This window comes from Pleurodeles waltl, chromosome 3_1 (genome assembly GCF_031143425.1).
Source record: "Pleurodeles waltl isolate 20211129_DDA chromosome 3_1, aPleWal1.hap1.20221129, whole genome shotgun sequence".
NCBI classification, from domain to species: domain Eukaryota; kingdom Metazoa; phylum Chordata; class Amphibia; order Caudata; family Salamandridae; genus Pleurodeles; species Pleurodeles waltl.
Genome location: NC_090440.1, coordinates 1,777,519,254 through 1,777,537,425, shown reverse-complemented (window position 1 = coordinate 1,777,537,425; position 18,172 = coordinate 1,777,519,254).

Below are 18,172 nucleotides of genomic sequence, written 5' to 3'. Positions count from 1 at the left end.
AACCTGCCACTGACCAGTCCCATTTAGGTAATATAGTTCTAATGGTTAACGTTCCCAAGTTAACCACATTGGCGCGCAAGGAAGGGGTAGACTCTATCAAAAACAAGGCAATCCACTGGATTCGCCATGTTAGAGGCTGCCGATCCATAATACGTGAGGACCTAATTACCGTAGTACGACGGCCAGACCCGGGAACTCACTTTGATATCCTAAAACTGACACTCAAGAACAGGACCATGGCAAACAATCTGGTGGCCCTAGACGCAAGAACAAGCCCACCTGCACACTCACGCATCCAGTTTAAACAGCCCAGGTCACCCACGCTCCACGAGGAACGCCCGAGTTACCACCCGGCAGAAAACCTATCCCCTCTTGGTAAACATGATTGACTCACAGCCCCACCTAAAATCTATGCAGGCAAACCTTGCAACCTTCCAACATCCATCACCCCCAGATCCTCCTTTTACCCCACCACTGTCTGTCCATGTATTCACCCCCCTACCCATGATACCGCGACCATTTCCGGCTCACCGAGCAATCATGACAACGATGCTCCACCCATCTTGCAGGCACATTGCCCACCAAACCTAGAGCTGCTGTCTAGGCCCGCAAGCATCTCCTTGATCAGGACCAGGCCTGTTCCAACAGAGGAACATCACCAACCACCACAAACCTCACGGGCAAACATTGGCATCAACCCATCCCTGCTCCCCCAGCCACATCTGCCAAACCAACCCCTGACAGCCAACCTCAAAAACCCCGGGCATTTAGGTAGGACAACTCAGTCACAATCTGGGGTACGACTTGTCTCATGGAACGTGGCAGGTCTGAAATCTATTCTTCCCCTTCCATCCTTCTCCTCATTTATTGACGAACATGACATATGTCTCCTACAGGAAACATGGTCACTCGACCCACTCTTCCGAACAGGCTACTCAAATTTCCACATCCCCGCTGTGGCCAGCACGAGAGGCAGGCCCTCAGGGGGTCTGACCATCTGGATCAAAACATCACTTAGCTGCCATATATCACAGCTACCTACCGCCTCTCCCGACCTGTTAGGCCTTCGTCTATCCTTTGGGCCTGACTCTGTGGTGAACATCTTTAATATCTACGCTCGAGGGGTCAGGGGGGGTCAAGTCTCCAAAACCCTCTGCGCCCTCGTAGCCCTCTTACAAAATTATCCCCGCCATCATAAAACCATTGTGGCTGGGGACTTCAACGTCACATTCGAACCCCTTGACTGGGACGATCTCAGGTCCACCCGCGAGGAAGATCAAGTCTGGTCTATCCCCGCCCTGTCCATTGCACCCATCAAAAGGTGGACGTCGGTTGCGATTCAGGTAAAATCATTGACCATGGAGTTTGGACTCAGGGCGCTAAATGGCAGAACTAATTCAGACACCAACGGTAGTCACACATACAACAAAACGAACCACACCAGCAGAATCGATTATTGCCTATTCGATATAAGATTATGGCCTCTAGTCATCGATATGACAATCATCGAAAGGACCGAAAGTGATCACAACCCTCTTTCTGTCCACACATTAGCCCTAGGTAACCTCCCAGCCACGTCTAACCCCGCAGCAGTAGCACCCGAGGGTATTAACCTGGCCAACAACAAAAGACACCTAAAATGGGTCAATATTGTGGCCCGGCCCGCACTCATCAATGCTGCCAACAACACCCTAAAATCCACACTAAGGGACCTAGAGGCAGGTTCTGCAACACCCCACCAGGAAATTAGCTCAATCCACACCTCCTGCTTTAGGGATATCGCAACCCACTTCTCAGCACCCCCAGCCCACGACGACAAACGACCCAAAGCCAGGCACCGCTGGTTCAACAAAACGTGCCGGTCCCTAAACAAGCGCCTAGTTCAAGCCATTAAATCCAAGGACCCCATCGCCATCCGCGTAGCTAGGAAGTCCTATAAATCTGCAATATGCATAGCCAAGCGTGATCAAGATAGCAAATGGTGGACATCACTCAGCGACGCTGTGCGCGAGAGAAATTATAGTCTGTTCTGGTCCCTGGCAGCGCGAGGCCCAGAAACCAGTGGTTTGGACATCACAACCAATATTGCCCCAAGAGACTGGATAGCCCACTTTAGTAGTCTGTACTCCCCTGATCATGATAGCCCCACCTCTGTTTGTACGGGCCCCCTCCTATTTCACTCGTTAGCACCAACCACCGCAGCACCCCTGTTGTTCTCCCAAAGTGATATAACTTACTCTCTAAGCACTCTAAAACGCGGCAGGGCCCCTGGTTCAGACTGCGTCCCAGCAGACCTATTCTCAACAGACCTAGCATCCTGGTCAAGATATCTCACCATTCTAGCTAACGCAATAGCATCTGGGGCGCCAATTCCCGACTCTTGGAAAGCGGCCATTGTTATTCCAATCTTTAAAAAGGGCGACAGATCTCTTCCCTGTAACTATAGACCCATTAGTCTAATTGACTGTGTCCAAAAAGTCTTCTGCCACTGCCTCCTAGGGAAGATAGAAGAATGGATAATTGACCACGATATCCTTAGCCCCCTACAAGCCGGTTTCCGAAAGAAGATTTCCACCACTGATCAAGCCCTCAGATTCCTATTATTATATTGGAAAACAGTGTTCATCGGTAAAGGCAGCCTTTATGTAGTTTTCGTGGATCTCAAATCTGCTTTTGACCTAGTACCTCGCAACAAACTGTGGGTCACTCTCTCTCGGATGGGAATCCCGGAACACATCCTTGCCATTTTGATACGACTCCACGAGGACAACTACGCACAAGTCAGGTGGGGCAACAAGGGCCAACTTACCGATAGAATCCACGTCTCTAGGGGTGTGCGGCAAGGTTGCGTACTTGCCCCGACCCTCTTTTCCCTGTACATCAACGAAATTGTCCCCTCCCTCCTCAGACTGCAGGCTGACGCACCTTCACTTGGCACACAAAAAATCCCAGTCTTACTCTTTGCCGATGACACTCTCTTGATATCTAAGACCCCTAGTGGTCTAAGGAAACTCGAGCATTTCTGTTCATCCCAGGGACTCGAAATCAACGCAACGAAAACCAAACTAATGACCCTTAATCCCCACAGATCTTTCAAAGGGAAATTTACTCTAGAGGGCTCCTCACTCGAGAAGGTGGGCATTTTCAGCTACCTGGGCATAACACTCACTGACAACATGTCCTGGAAGCCACACATAGGAAAACAAGCCCTTAAATTAAGACAAACAACTGGGGCTCTACTAAAAAACTTCCACCTCTCACACACAAAACCAATTCGGCCAGCATTACAATTATACGAAGCCCAGGCAGTTTCCTCAGCGCTCTACGGGGCTGAACTTTGGGGTTATACCAAAACCCAAGACCTAACCACCGCTGAAAACAACTTCTTAAGAAACCTTGTGTCCCTTCCACTAAGCACGCCACTGTTCCCTCTTTTCAAGGACCTCGGCATCAAACGCATTGGTCACAAAGCCCGCCTGCGACCTCTGCTGTACTGGCGGCGTCTCTGGACCACTCCGGAACTTGTCATCTTCACCGAAGCTCTACAGGTCATCCTAAAAGCCGACCACCTGCACAGAATCCCCTGGCTACGATCCATCAAGGATTTACTCCACTCTATCGGGCTCGATGATCTCTGGAACTCACCAGCCACGTCAGTCTTTCCCTCGAAAAGCGAACTAAAGAAACTTTACTGGCAAAGGGCCAACAACGAAGACACTCGGGCTGCACTCCACACTACATTATCTTGTGACTTTGCCAACCTAAAAGAGTCATGCAAGTACGAAACTTTTTGGGACCTAATCACGGCCCCAAGGGAAAGGAAACTGTACTTCCAGCTCCGCATTGGAACACTCCCATTAAGACTTTTCACCAGCAGCTGGTCACACAACGAATCCACCGCATGCCCTGCTTGCAAAGCCCCCGTGGAGAATCTCCCTCACCTCCTTTTTGCATGCCCCGCGTATACTGCCCCCCGTAGGAAATGGCTGGCCCCGGCATGCAGACTACTGGGAGCACGCTGCTCTGCGCTAGCTCTGCGAATCCTTAGATCAGACACCAGGCCAACGCTAGTGATCGCTATCGCCAAATTCCTCGGAGCTAGTTGGCTTATTAGAGGGAAAACTCTCCTGGACAAAGACTCCAAATAAGACTGTCCCAACATCCTGCAGAGTGCATTTCACTTCATTTCATTTTTTCTAATTTCATTCCATTTTATTCTATCTCATTTTTATTCCATTTTAATTTTTATTTATATTTCATTCCCTTTTATCACCATATTTACCTGCAATTTTATTTTATCATGTGCATTTATTTGTATTTATTACTGCTCGCGCTTTTTTGGCTCTTGTAGCCGCAATAAAGCTTCTTTGAATTGAATTGATTTGAAAGTGTGCTGAGGCCTGCTAACCAGGCCCCAGCACCAGTGTTCTTTCCCTAACCTGTACCTTTGTTTCCACAATTGGCACACCCTGGCATCCAGGTAATTCCCTTGTAACTGGTACCCCTGGTACCAAGGGCCCTGATGCCAGGGAAGGTCTCTAAGGGCTGCAGCATGTCTTATGCCACCCTGGGGACCCCTCACTCAGCACAGACACACTGCTTGCAAGCTTGTGTTTCCTGGTGGGGAGAAAATGACTAAGTCGACATGGCACTCCCCTCAGGGTGCCCTGCCAACCTCACACTGCCTATGGCGTAGATAAGTCACCCCGCTAGCAGGCCTTACAGCCCTAAGGCAGGGTGCACTATACCATAGGTGAGGGCATAGGTGCATGAGCACTATGCCCCTACAGTGTCTAAGCAAAACCTTAGACATTGTAAGTGCAGGGTAGGCATAAGAGTATATGGTCTGGGAGTCTGTCATACACGATCTCCACAGCACCATAATGGCTACACTGAAAACTGGGAAGTTTGGTATCAAACTTCTCAGCACAATAAATGCACACTGATGCCAGTGTACATTTTATTGTGAAATACACCCCAGAGGGCATCTTAGAGATGCCCCCTGAAAACATACCCGACTTCCAGTGTGGGCTGACTGGTTTTGCCAGCCTGCCACACATCAGACATGTTGCTGGCCACATGGGGAGAGTGCCTTTGTCACTCTGTGGCTAGTAACAAAGCCTGTACTGGGTGGAGGTGCTTCTCACCTCCCCCTGCAGGAACTGTAACACCTGGCGGTGAGCCTCAAAGGTTCACCCCTTTTGTTACAGCGCCCCAGGGCACTCCAGCTAGTGGAGATGCCCGCCCCCTACGGCCACAGCCCCATTTTTGGTGGCAAGGCTGGAGGAGATAATGAGAAAAACAAGGAGGAGTCACTGGCCAGTCAGGACAACCCCTAAGGTGTCCTGAGCTGAGGTGACTCTGACTTTTAGAAATCCTCCATCTTGCAGATGGAGGATTCCCCCAATAGGATTAGGGATGTGCCCCCCTCCCCTCATGGAGGAGGCACAAAGAGGGTGTAGCCACCCTCAGGGCTAGTAGACATTGGCTACTAACCCCCCAGACCGAAACACACCCCTAAATTGAGTATTTAGGGGCCCCCAGAACCTAGCAAGATAGATTCCTGCAACCTGAAGATGAAGAAGGACTGCTGACCTGAAAGCCCTGCAGAGAAGACGGAGACACCAACTGCTTTGGCCCCACCTCTACCGGCCTGTCTCCCCACTTCAAGAAAAACTGCAACAGCGACGCGTTCCCCAGGGTCCAGTGACCTCTGAAGCCTCAGAGGACTACCCTGCATCTAAAAGGACCAAGAACTCCTGAGGACAGCGGCTCTGCTCCAAAGAAGAAACATCTTTGCAACAAGGAAGCAACTTTTAAAGACAACACGTTTCCCGCCGGAAGCGTGGGACTTTGCACTCTGCACCCGACACCCCCGGCTCAACCTGCGGAGAAACAACACTACAGGGAGGACTCCCCGGCGACTGCGACCCTGTGAGTAGCCAGAGTTGACCCCCCTCAGACCTCCCAGCGACGCCTGCAGAGGGAATCCAGAGGCTCCCCCTGACCGCGACTGCCTGCTTCTAAGAACCCGACGCCTGGTAAAGACACTGCACCCGCAGCCCCCAGGACCTGAAGGATCCGACCTCCAGTGCAGAAGCGACCCCCAGGTGGCCCTCTCCCTTGCCCAGGTGGTGGCTACCCCAAGAAGCCCCCCCCTTGCCTGCCTGCTTCGCTGAAGAGACTCCTGGGTCTCCCTTTGAACTACATTGCAAACCCGACGCCTGTTTGCACTCTGCACCTGGCCGCCCCCGTGCCGCTGAGGGTGTACTTTTTGTGCTAACTTGTGTCCCCCCGGTTCCCTACAAAACCCCCCTGGTCTGCCCTCCGAAGACGTGGGTATTTACCTGCTGGCAGACTGGAACGGGGGCACCCCCTTCTCTATTGAAGCCTATTCGTTTTGGGCACCACTTTGACCTCTGCACCTGACCAGCCCTGAGCTGCTGGTGTGGTAACTTTGGGGTTGCCCTGAACTCCCAATGGTGGGCTACCTTGGACCCAACTTTGAACCCTGTAGGTGGTTTACTTACCTGCAAAACTAACAAACACTTACCTCCCCCAGGAACTGTTGAAAATTGTACTGTGTCTAGTTTTAAAATAGCTTATTGCCATTTTTGTGAAAACTGTACGTGCTATTTTGCTGATTCAAAGTTCCTAAAGTACCTAAGTGAAATACCTTTCATTTGAAGTATTACTTGTAAATCTTGAACCTGTGGTTCTTAAAATAAACTAAGAAAATATATTTTTCTATACAAAAACCTATTGGCCTGGAATTGTCTTTGAGTGTGTGTTCCTCATTTATTGCCTGTGTGTGTGTACAACAAATGCTTAACACTACCCTCTGATAAGCCTGCTGCTCGACCACACTACCACAAAATAGAGCATTAGAATTATCTCTTTTTGCCACTATACTACCTCTAAGGGGAACCCTTGGACTCTGTGCATGCTATTTCTTACTTTGAAATAGTACATACAGAGCCAACTTCCTACATTGGTGGCTCAGCGGTTGGGTACAAGACTTTGCATTTGCTGGACTACTCAGCCAATACCTGATCACACGACTAAAGTTCCAAAAATTGTCATTAGAAACTGATTTTTGAAATTTGAGCTATTTTTCAAAATTTTTAAAAGTCCTACTATGGCCTTCTGTTAGTCCCTGTTAGCATTTCTTTTAGAGATTAAAAGTTTTGTAAAAGTTTGAATTAAGTTCTAGAGATGGTTTTAGATTCTTAAAAAGTATTCCAACTTTTAGAAACATAGGGGTCATTACAACATTGGCGGTAAAAGCCGCTTACTGCCGTGCAGAAGACCGCCAATACACCGCCGCGGCCGTGGAATTCCACCACAGCTATTATGACCCACATCTCGGAATCCGCCGAAATTCAGACACCCACACAAGTCCGCCACACCAAAGGTCAGTGATAAACTGGCGAAAACAAATCCTCCACCGTCACGCCAACAGAAACACGCCCATGCTATTACGACCCACGAATCCACGCGGTGGTCTTTCAACCGCGGTATTCCATTGGCGGTACACACCGCCGCCCTCAAAATACACACACATCTCCAAAACACCGCCACATTGGACAATTCAAAATACACACACCTGATACACATACAAATACCACTCCCACACACCCAACACAATATAAAACACATACCCACATCACCCACAAACCCCTACGACCCAAAATTAGAGACGAAGGCGACAGAGAGAGAGAGTACAGCAATAGACAACCCCACCACACAGAGGCACACAACACCATCACCCACACAACATCCACGCACAAAACACCCCACACCACTACACATTACCACACTCATCACCACATACACCACCCCACACATCACCTACATCACCCCATGGCACGCCAAAGACACCCCAGGTTTTCGGAGGAGGAGCTCAGGGTTATGGTGGAGGAAATCGTACGGGTAGAGCCACAGCTATTTGGATCACAGGTGCAGCACACCTCTATAGCTAGGAAGATGGAGCTCTGGCGAAGAATAGTCGACAGGGTCAACGCAGTGGGACAGCACCCAAGAAATCGGGAGGACATCAGGAAGAGGTGGAACGACCTACGGGGGAAGGTGCGTTCCGTAGTCTCCAGGCACAACATCACGATTCAGCGGACTGGCGCCGGACCCCCACCTCCTCCCCCACAACTAACAACATGGGAGGAGCAGGTCTTGACCATTATGCATCCAGAGGGCCTCGGAGGAGTCGGTGGAGGAATGGACACTGGTAAGTCAAATCTTAACTATCATATCCCCCACCCTACCTGCATGTTATCACACACACACACCCTCACCCCCTCCCCTATCACTCCAACTCCTCACTAATGTACTAATAACACAAACCACCCATCCCAACACCAAGCCCTGCATGACACAACAAAGCATGGACACCCATCACTAAAGCATGCCCACTGCACATACCCATAACAACCCCTAACCATCATCACACAAGCCACCACACAGGAATGCTAGCACTGGGGTACACGCTCACCCACCCATTGCACACCATGACACACACAGATGCAATAATCATGCTTTTATACCCCTGCAGGACCACTACGTAACGTCACCAGACAGGAGGGTCCAGACATCTCTACCCCACCCACAGAAGAGGCCCACAGTGAAGACAGCAGCTCTGGCCAACTGGATCCAGATGACCAGCCCGGACCATCGTGGGCCTCGGGACAGTCGGTTCCCCTCGCACAGGCACAGCCCAACACTGACCTTCCACCCTCTGGTGACACCAGCACAGCACCCACCCAGCGGGCCCATAACTCCGTACCCAGGACACGTCAATCAGCTGTGTGTCCACCACTACAGGGAACCCAGGATAACCCACCACCCCAACAACAACAGGGACCTGGGGGCAGTGGTAGTGGGCACACGGTCCAGGGGACGGAGGCACAGGAACACAGGGGAACTGGGAGGGCTGCTGTGCGACAGGGGGCGGACAGGCCAAGGGAACTCACTCTCCACGAGGCCCTCTCTCCATCATGGGAGCATACCACCACTCCCAGGAGACAATGGCTACGGTCCTGGCCAAGTTTCAGGAGACCCAGCGCATGCAGGAGGAACAGTATTTGGGGTTCAGGGAGGAGCTCAGAACCATCAGCTCCGCCCTGGGCACCATCGTAGGGGTGCTGAAGGACATACAGAAGACCATGAGGGACACCGTGGCACTCCAAGGGGCCCCTGACACTATTCTGGACGATGAACTGCCCACCACCTCCGCCGGCGCTAGTGGACAGGACGCCCCACCACAGGACCACCACACCAGCACCCCACCCCCTGCAGACGGAGAACCACCCCGCAAGCGGTCCCTGAGATCCAGGAACAGGACAGAGCAAGATGGCAAGACCCCCGCCAGGAAATGAGACCACCCTGATTGTCATCCCACTGTCCCACTTTGTTACCATGTCCAGATTGGAACTGTCCCAGCTCCACTTCCTATGCCCATATGGGCAGTGCACCTGTGAGACTAATAGACTGGACTCTGCCATGGACATTCCTCCACCATCACCCATCACCATTTTGCCACCCCTCCAATAATTAGCACCCTTGAACCACAAAACAATCTGGAGTCAGTCTGTGATTTTGAAAATGTGTATTATCTATGACAATGACAAAATCCGTTCGAAAATGTAATGTCAACATACCTATATCACACATCACAAGCCCATGAAGGATGCAAGCAGATGACACACGTTGGTAACCACACCTGTGAAAACCGTAATGGAAATGTACCACTCAGTTAGCAAATACTGCTTCAAATTGACAGACAGGATAGAGGTAGAAGTGTGAAAGTAAATGTAATAGTAAAAAAATTGTTCTCACCTGTGTGTCACTGGAAATATTGCTGTATGACAGAGTCCCTGTTGTCAATGTCTTCTTCCTCTGCTTCTTCCTCATCACTGTCCACAGGCTCCACAGCTGCCACAACACCGTCATCTGGACCATCCTTCTGCAGAAAAGGCACCTGGCGTCGCAAAGCAAGATTGTGAAGCATAGAGCAGGCGATGATGATCTGGCACACCTTCCTTGGTGAGTAGAATAGGGAACCACCTGTCATATGGAGGCACCTGAACCTGGCCTTCAGGAGGCCGAAGGTGCGTTCGATCACCCTCCTAGTCCACCCATGGGCCTCATTGTAGCGTTCCTCTGCCCTGGTCCTGGGATTCCTCACTGGGGTCAATAGCCATGACAGGTTGGGGTAACCAGAGTCCTCTAATAGCCACACATGGTGCCTCTGGAGTTGACCCATCACATAAGGGATGCTGCTATTCCACAGGATGTAGGCGTCTTGCACTGAGCCAGGGAACATAGCATTTACCTGCAAGATGTACTGGTCTGCCAAACATACCATCTGTACATTCATGGAATGATAACTCTTCCGGTTCCTGTACACCTGTTCACTCCTGTGGGGGGGGGGGACCAAAGCCACATGGGTCCCATCAATGGCACCTATGATGTTAGGGATATGTCCCAGGGCATAGAAGTCACCTTTAACTGTAGCCAAATCCTCCACCTGAGAGAAAACGATGTAGCTCCTCACGTGTTTCAGCAGGGCAGACAACACTCTGGACAACACGTTGGAAAACATAGGCTGGGACATCCCTGATGCCATGGCCACTGTTGTTTGAAATGACCCACTTGCTAGGAAATGGAGCACTGATAGCACCTGCACTTGAGGGGGGATTCCTGTGGGATGGCGGATTGGTGACATGAGGTCTGGCTCCAACTGGGTACACAGTTCCTGGATTGTGGCACGGTCAAACCTGTAGGTGATGATTAAATGTCGCTCCTCCATTGTCAACAGGTCCGCCAGCGGTCGGTACACCGGAGGATTCCGCCATCTCCTCACATGTCCCAGCTGACGGTGCCTAGGAAGGACAACAGCGACCACAGAGTCAACCAATTCTGAGGTATGTACCCACAGCTACACAGAACACGACACAAAATACAAAAATCTTCCTGTATGTGTGTTGAGTCCAGGCCTAGGTATGTGTGACGCAGTTGTAAATGAAGCCATGTGGGCCCCTGAAATGGCGGATGCCTGACCTCTAAAGTGGGACAATGAGATGTGAGGTAACTGCGCTGGCGTTGTACACCGTCGCGGTAGGCGGTCGTAGACCGCGGCGCAATGCTGCATTGGTTAACATTGGACCCTATGGGTCCCAGGAGCCAATGACGAAGTGCGCCGGCGGTGATGATACGCACTGCTGCGGACATCACCGCCACGGACGTGACCACCATTTTCCATCTGTTCAATCACTCAATACCTGATCTTCGACAGGAGAGGACCTACACTGCAAGTGCTGCTGTGACCTCGGTCTGGAAGAGACAATGGCACGTGCGTCTGGGGAAAGGGCCCCTGCCGTCACTGCACAGGAGTTGGAGAAGCTTGTGGACGGGGTCCTCCCCCAGTACACGCTACTCTACGGTCCTCCAGACCAACAGGTGAGTACATAGGGTGCAAGTTTTATGGGCTATGCCTGGGTGGGGAGGGCTGGATGTAAGTAGGAAGGGGGCAGAGTTCTGCGAGCATGAAGGAGTGTGAATGCATGTGCCACATGGCAAGGGCAGGGATGTGGGCCACTCACTACGACGGTGCAGTTGGTAATGACTTCTCTTCTTCCCCTGTACATGTCATGTAGGTCAGCGCCCACCAGAAGAAGGATATTTGGCGTGCCATCGCCAAGGACGTCCGGACCCTGGGGGTCCACCAGAGACAGAGCACCCACTGCCATAAAAGATGGGAGGACATTCGCCGCTGGAGCAAGAAGACGGCGGAGGCTCAGCTGGGGATGGCCTCCCAACGTGGGAGGGGTGCCTGTCGCACCATGACCCCCCTGATGTTCCAGATCCTGGCGGTGGCCTACCCTGAGTTGGATGGGCGCATGAGGGCATCACAGCAGACACAAGGGGGTGAGTACAATCACATTCTCATGATTTTGCGGGCAGTGGAGGGGTCTGGGTGGGGGAGGAGGGCTGTGGGTTTCCCTAGGCCAGGGCGAGTTCCGTAGGCTAGACCCCTCCGTAATGCAGGCCATGTGCCACTCCACCCCACCTCTGTAGAGTGCCAAGTACAGGTATACATGCCCCTGTGTCATCTATGTGGGCAGATGACACTCATAGCCATGTAGGCCATATCCCAGGAACTGCATCTGTAGAGGCCAAGAGCACGGCGTAGTGCAGGGTGCTGCTGTGTCAGTATTGTCCGCCAACGGTAGCGGTAAGCCATGCACTCAACCTGTCTTTCTTCTGTTTCCCAACCCCTTTTTGTGCTCTCCCTGTTCTTTTGTGCATCAGCATAATCAGGCGGAGGTACAGGGGCACCGGGGCACGAGGGGGCTGCATCCAACATGGCCATGGAGGGCCACACAACGGACTCGGAATACACCAGTGGGACGGAGGGCGAGGGGAGCTTCACGGCGGTCACCGGATCAGCAACCAGCGACACGGACTCGTCCTCTGATGGGAGCTCCCTTGTGGTGGCGGCACCATCTGTGCCCCCCACTTCTACAGGTACAGCCGCCACCCCCCCTACCAGCACCACCCTCCCAGCAGCCCGTCAGCCTTCGTCCCGTGCCCGCTCATCCAGGAGGGTGGGCATCACCTTCGCTCCAGGCACCTCAGCCCCTGCCCCTGTCACCCCTGCTGCCCTCAGTGAGGAGGCCATTGACCTCCTCAGGTCACTCACTGTTGGGCAGTCTACCATTGTGAATGCCATCCAGGGTGTAGAAAGGGAGTTGCAACCTGCTAATGCATTCCTGGAGGGCATTCATTCTGGTCAGGCTGCCCATCATCGAACCCTGCAATCTCTGGCCTCAGCACTGATGACAGCCATTGTCCCTGTGTCTAGCCTCCCCCCTCCAACTTCCTCCACCCAGGCCCAATCCCCTGTACCTCTGCCTATCCCAAGCACACCATCAGACCAGCCTGCACACACGTCAACACACAAGGGCAGCTCAGGAAAACATAGGCACCACACATCCCACAGGCACTCACACAAGCATAACCCACATACAGACACAGCAACATCCACTGCCTCCACTGTGTGCCCCTCCTCGTCGTCTCCCTCCTCCCTCCCAGTGTCGTCTACACTCTCACCTGCATGCACTACCACTACAGCCACTAGGACTCGCACCAGAACACCCAGCACCACACCCCGCTCACCTGCACTCACCACCCCCACTACCATTTACACGTCCTCTGTGTCCTCTCCCAGTGTGTCTGTGACACCCCCTCCCAAAGTACACAAACGCTGGAGACCACCGCCAGAGTCAGTGCCCAGGAGGGCAGCACAATCGTCACTGGTCAGGAGACTACCGCCAGAGTCAGTGCCCAGGAGGGCAGCACAATCGTCACTGGTCCGGAGACCACCGTCAGAGTCAGTGCCCAGGAGGGCCCCGGCAGCCACAGCCCCGCTGGGCAATGAGGGACCGCCACGGCACACACCTCTGCACAAGTCAGAGACAGCAAAGTCAAGCACCGCTGAACAGGGCAAGCACCGCTGAACAAGGCAAAGACTGCCATGGCAAGCACCGCTGAACAGGGCAAGCACAGCTGAACAGGGCAAGCACCGCTGAGCAGGGCAAAGACCGCCATGGAAAGCACCGCTGAACAGGGCAAAGACCGCCATGGCAAGCACCGCTGAACAGGGCAAGCACCGCTGAACAGGGCAAAGACCGCCATGGAAAGCACCGCTGAACAGGGCAAAGACCGCCATGGCAAGCACCGCTGAACAGGGCAAGCACCGCTGAACAGGGTAAGCACCGCTGAACAGGGCAAGCACCGCCATGGAAAGCATTGTTTGCCCATGAGCTGCAGGGGCAGTGACGGAACTGGGACCGTCACCGGGAGCGTGATGCACTCTGGGCACCAGTCACCCTCCAGAACCAGTGGAGAGATACATCCACTACCTCAGTCCTTGGTAGGATGAAGCACTCTGGGCACAAAGCCCCCTCCAGAACCAGTGGAGACTGTTATCCACTTGAGAGACTGTGGCTTTGCACTCCCCAGGATGGAGCAGTGGGCAAACCACCCACTGAAAAGACTTGTGAGACTGTGGCTTTGCACTCCCCAGGATGGTCCAGTGGGCAAACCACCCACTAAAAAGACGTGTGAGACTGTGGCTTTGCACTCCCCAGGATGGTACAGTGGGCAAACCACCCACTGAAAAGACTTGTGAGACTGTGGCTTTGCACTCCCCAGGATGTTACAGTGGGCAAACCACCCACTGAAAAGACTTGTGAGACTGTGGCTTTGTACTCCCCAGGATACATCAATGGGCATGGAGCCCCGTCGTGGATCTGGCATGGTGCTGTCATCCGGCTGAGGTGCCCCCCCTTCCCTTCCCCCTGAGGTGCCTGTTGTATTTCGATCTGATGCCCCTGCAGTGTTCTCTCCGTTTCTGGACAGGTATTGTGTGTGGGCCTCGCCCATGCATTTTGGGCCCAGTGGTCCACGGACATTGAAATGTGCATACCTGCACTACTAATCGTGATGTATATATTTGGAATGTGTATATATTTATGTATATATGAGCTTACTGTATTTTGATACATTACAATGGTTGTACTGACTTCCTTTTTGTCTTTGCATTCTTCCGGGGGGGTTGTGGGTTGTTACTGTGATGTTTGGAAATGCATTGGTGTGTGTGTTGTAGTGTGCGAGGGTCGGGGTGTGGGTGGGGGTGTTGCGTGGGGGTGTCCCTGACTTTTACCTCCCCTATGTCGTAGGTGCAGTACTCACCGTTGTCTTTGGCGCCGCCGTTGCTGATGTTCGTAGAGGAGCAGGAAGACAAGCACAGGGAGTATTTGGAGTTACGGCTCCATGGTGCCCTCCTTCCTCGTGGAGTCTGTTCAGGTGAGCGTTTTCCCATTGCAAAAGCTGTTTCCATCGTGTTTTTATCCACGGTGAATCCGCCCCGGAAAAGGTGGCGGATTGGCCTGTTGTAATACGGTGGGCGGTACTTTGTCTTCCGCCTGTCTGTTGGCGGTGACCGCCGCGCTGCTTGTCTGTACTGCCGTGGCGGTCAGAGTGTTAAAGTGGCTGTCTATGTTGGCGGTTTCCGCCACGGTCATAATTCTCTTTTTTGTTCCGCCGGCCTGTTTGCGGTATTACAGCTGCTTTAACACTGTCCACCAGGGTTGTAATGACCCCCATAATGTCTGCTGCAGAAGAGATAGTGATGGAACTCAACCTCACCCCTTACCTGCATCTTAGGATGTCAGAGTTAAGGTCTCTCTGCAAAATAAAAAGATAAAGACTGGTTCAAACCCTACCAAAGTACAGCTCCAGGAGCTCTTGGCAGAGTTTGCTAAAAATAACCCCTCTGATGATATCTTCCCAGAGGGGGAAGCTAGTGATGTGGAGGATTTCCCACCTCCAGTCCTAGATAGGGAGCCCAGGGTTCCTCAAACCCTGTCTCCACAAGTGATAGTCAGAGATGTTGCTTCTCTCACAGGAGAGTCCAACAGCTCTGCAAGCATTGAGGGCAGCCTCAATGAAGATGACCTCCTGTAAGCCAGGATGGTCAAAAGATTGGCTTTGGAAAGACAGATCCTAGCCATAGAAAGGGAAAGACAAGAGATGGGCCTAGGTCCCATCAATGGTGGCAGCAACATAAATAGGGTCAGAGATTCTCCTGACATGTTGAAAATCCCTAAAGGGATTGTAACTAAATATGAAGATGGTGATGACATCACCAAATGGTTCACAGCTTTTGAGAGGGCTTGTGCAACCAGAAAAGTAAACAGATCTCACTGGGGTGCTCTTCTTTGGGAAATGTTCACTGGAAAGTGTAGGGATAGACTCCTCACACTCTCTGGAAAAGATGCAGAATCCTATGACCTCATGAAGGCTACCCTGATTGAGGGCTTTGGATTCTCAACTGAGGAGTATAGGATTAGGTTCAGGGGGCTCAAAAATCCTCGAGCCAGACCTGGGTTGATTTTTTGTTGACTACTCAGTTAAAACACTGAATAGTTAGATTCATGGCAGTGGTGTAAATGATTATGATGGGCTGTACAATTTATTTGTGAAAGAACACCTGTTAAGTAATTGTTTCAATGATAAACTGCATCAGCATCTGGTAGACCTAGGACCAATTTCTCCCCAAGAATTGGGAAAGAAGGCGGACTATTGGGTCAAGACTAGAGTGACCAAGACTTCCACAGGGGGTGACCAAAAGAAAGGGGTCACAAAGACTCCCCAGGGGAAGAGTGTTGAGAAATCCAAGGGAAAAAGTAAAGAGTCTTCTACAGGGCCCCAAAAACCTGCTCAGGAGTGAGGGTCCAAAGCCTCTTCACAATCCAATTTTGGGTACAAGGGTAAAAACTTTGATCCCAAAAGGCCTGGTGTCGTAGCTGTAATCAGCAGGGACACCAAACTGGAGACAAGGCCTGTCCCAAGAAAGATCCCACTTCTAACTCTACTCCAGCTAACACTGGAATGGCCAGTCTCCAAGTGGGATCAACAGTGTGCCCAGAGCAAATCAGGGTTCACACTGAAGCTACATTAGTCTCTGAGGGTGGGGTGGACTTAGCCACACTGGCTGCCTGGCCCCCTAATATGCAAAAATACAGGCAGAAACTCTTAATTAATGGGACAAGTGTAGAGGTCCTGAGGGATACAGGTGCCAGTGTCACCATGGTGGCAGAGAAACTGGTTTCCCTGGTCAATACCTGGCTGGACAAACTTATCCAGCCACCAACGCTGACAATCAGACTAAAGTACATCCCATGACTATGGTAACTTTAGAGTGGGGAGGGGTCAATGGCCTGAAACAGGTGGTGGTCTCCTCAAGTATCCCTGTAGACTGTTTGCTTGGAAATGACCTGGAGTCCTCAGCATGGGCTGAGGTAGAACTCAAAACCCATGCAGCCATGCTGGGTATCCCTGAACTGGTGTGTGTCAAGACAAGGGCACAGTGCAAGGCTCAGGGTGAAAAAGTGGTGTTGGAGCCTGGAAAAAGGGTCCAACCCTCCAAGAGAAAAGGAAAGAAGACTGGGGAACCAGCTTCAACACAACAAGAGAAAGAGAACCTCTCTTCCCAGGAAGAAGTTCTGCCCTCTGAGGGAACTGAGTCCATGGAGTTAGAACCTTATCAGGTTGAGCTCCTAGGCCCAGGGGGACCCACAAGGGAACACTTGTGTAAGGGGCAAGAAACATGTCCCTCTCTTGAAGGCCTTAGGCAGCAAGCTGCTGAAGAGACAAAAGGAAAAATCACTGGAACACATAGAGTCTATTGGGAAGATGGACTCCTCTACACTGAGGCAAGAGATCCCAAACCTGGTGCCACCAGGAGAGTGGTAGTGCCTCAGGAGCTTAGGAAGATCATTCTGACCTTAGCTCATGATATTCCACTTGCTGGGCATGTGGGACAGACCAAGACTTGGGAGAGGTTAGTCAACCATTTCTATTGGCCCAACATGTCCCAAAAGGTAAAGGAGTTTTGTGTCTCCTGTGCCACCTGTCAAGCCAGTGGTAAGACAGGTGGACACCCAAAGGTCCCCATTATTCCACTTCCAGTGGTGGGGGTCCCCTTTGAAAGAGTGGGTGTGGACATAGCGGGTCCACTTGAACCTCCCACAGCCTCAGGGAACCAATACATACTAATAGTAGTGGATCATGCTACTAGATACCCTGAAGCAATTCCCCTTAGGTCCACTACTGCCCCTGCAGTAGCTAAAGCACTCATTGGTATCTTTACCAGAGTGGGATTTCCTAAGGAGGTGGTGTCTGACAGGGGTACCAACTTCATGTCAGCATACCTGAAATATATGTGGAATGAGTGTGGGGTGACTTACAAATTCACCACACCATACCATCCACAAACCAATGGTCTTGTAGAAAGGTTTAACAAGACATTAAAAGGCATGATCATGGGGCTCCCTGAAAAACTCAAAAGGAGATGGGATGTCCTCTTGCCATGTCTGCTTTTCGCCTACAGAGAGGTGCCTCAGAAGGGAGTAGGGTTTTCCCCCTTTGAACTTCTGTTTGGCCATCCTGTAAGGGGACCACTAGCTCTTGTAAAAGAAGGCTGGGAGAGACCTCTTCATGAGCCTAAACAAGATATAGTGGACTATGTACTAGGCCTACGTTCCAGGATGGCAGAGTACATGGAAAATGCAAGTAAAAACCTTGAGGCCAG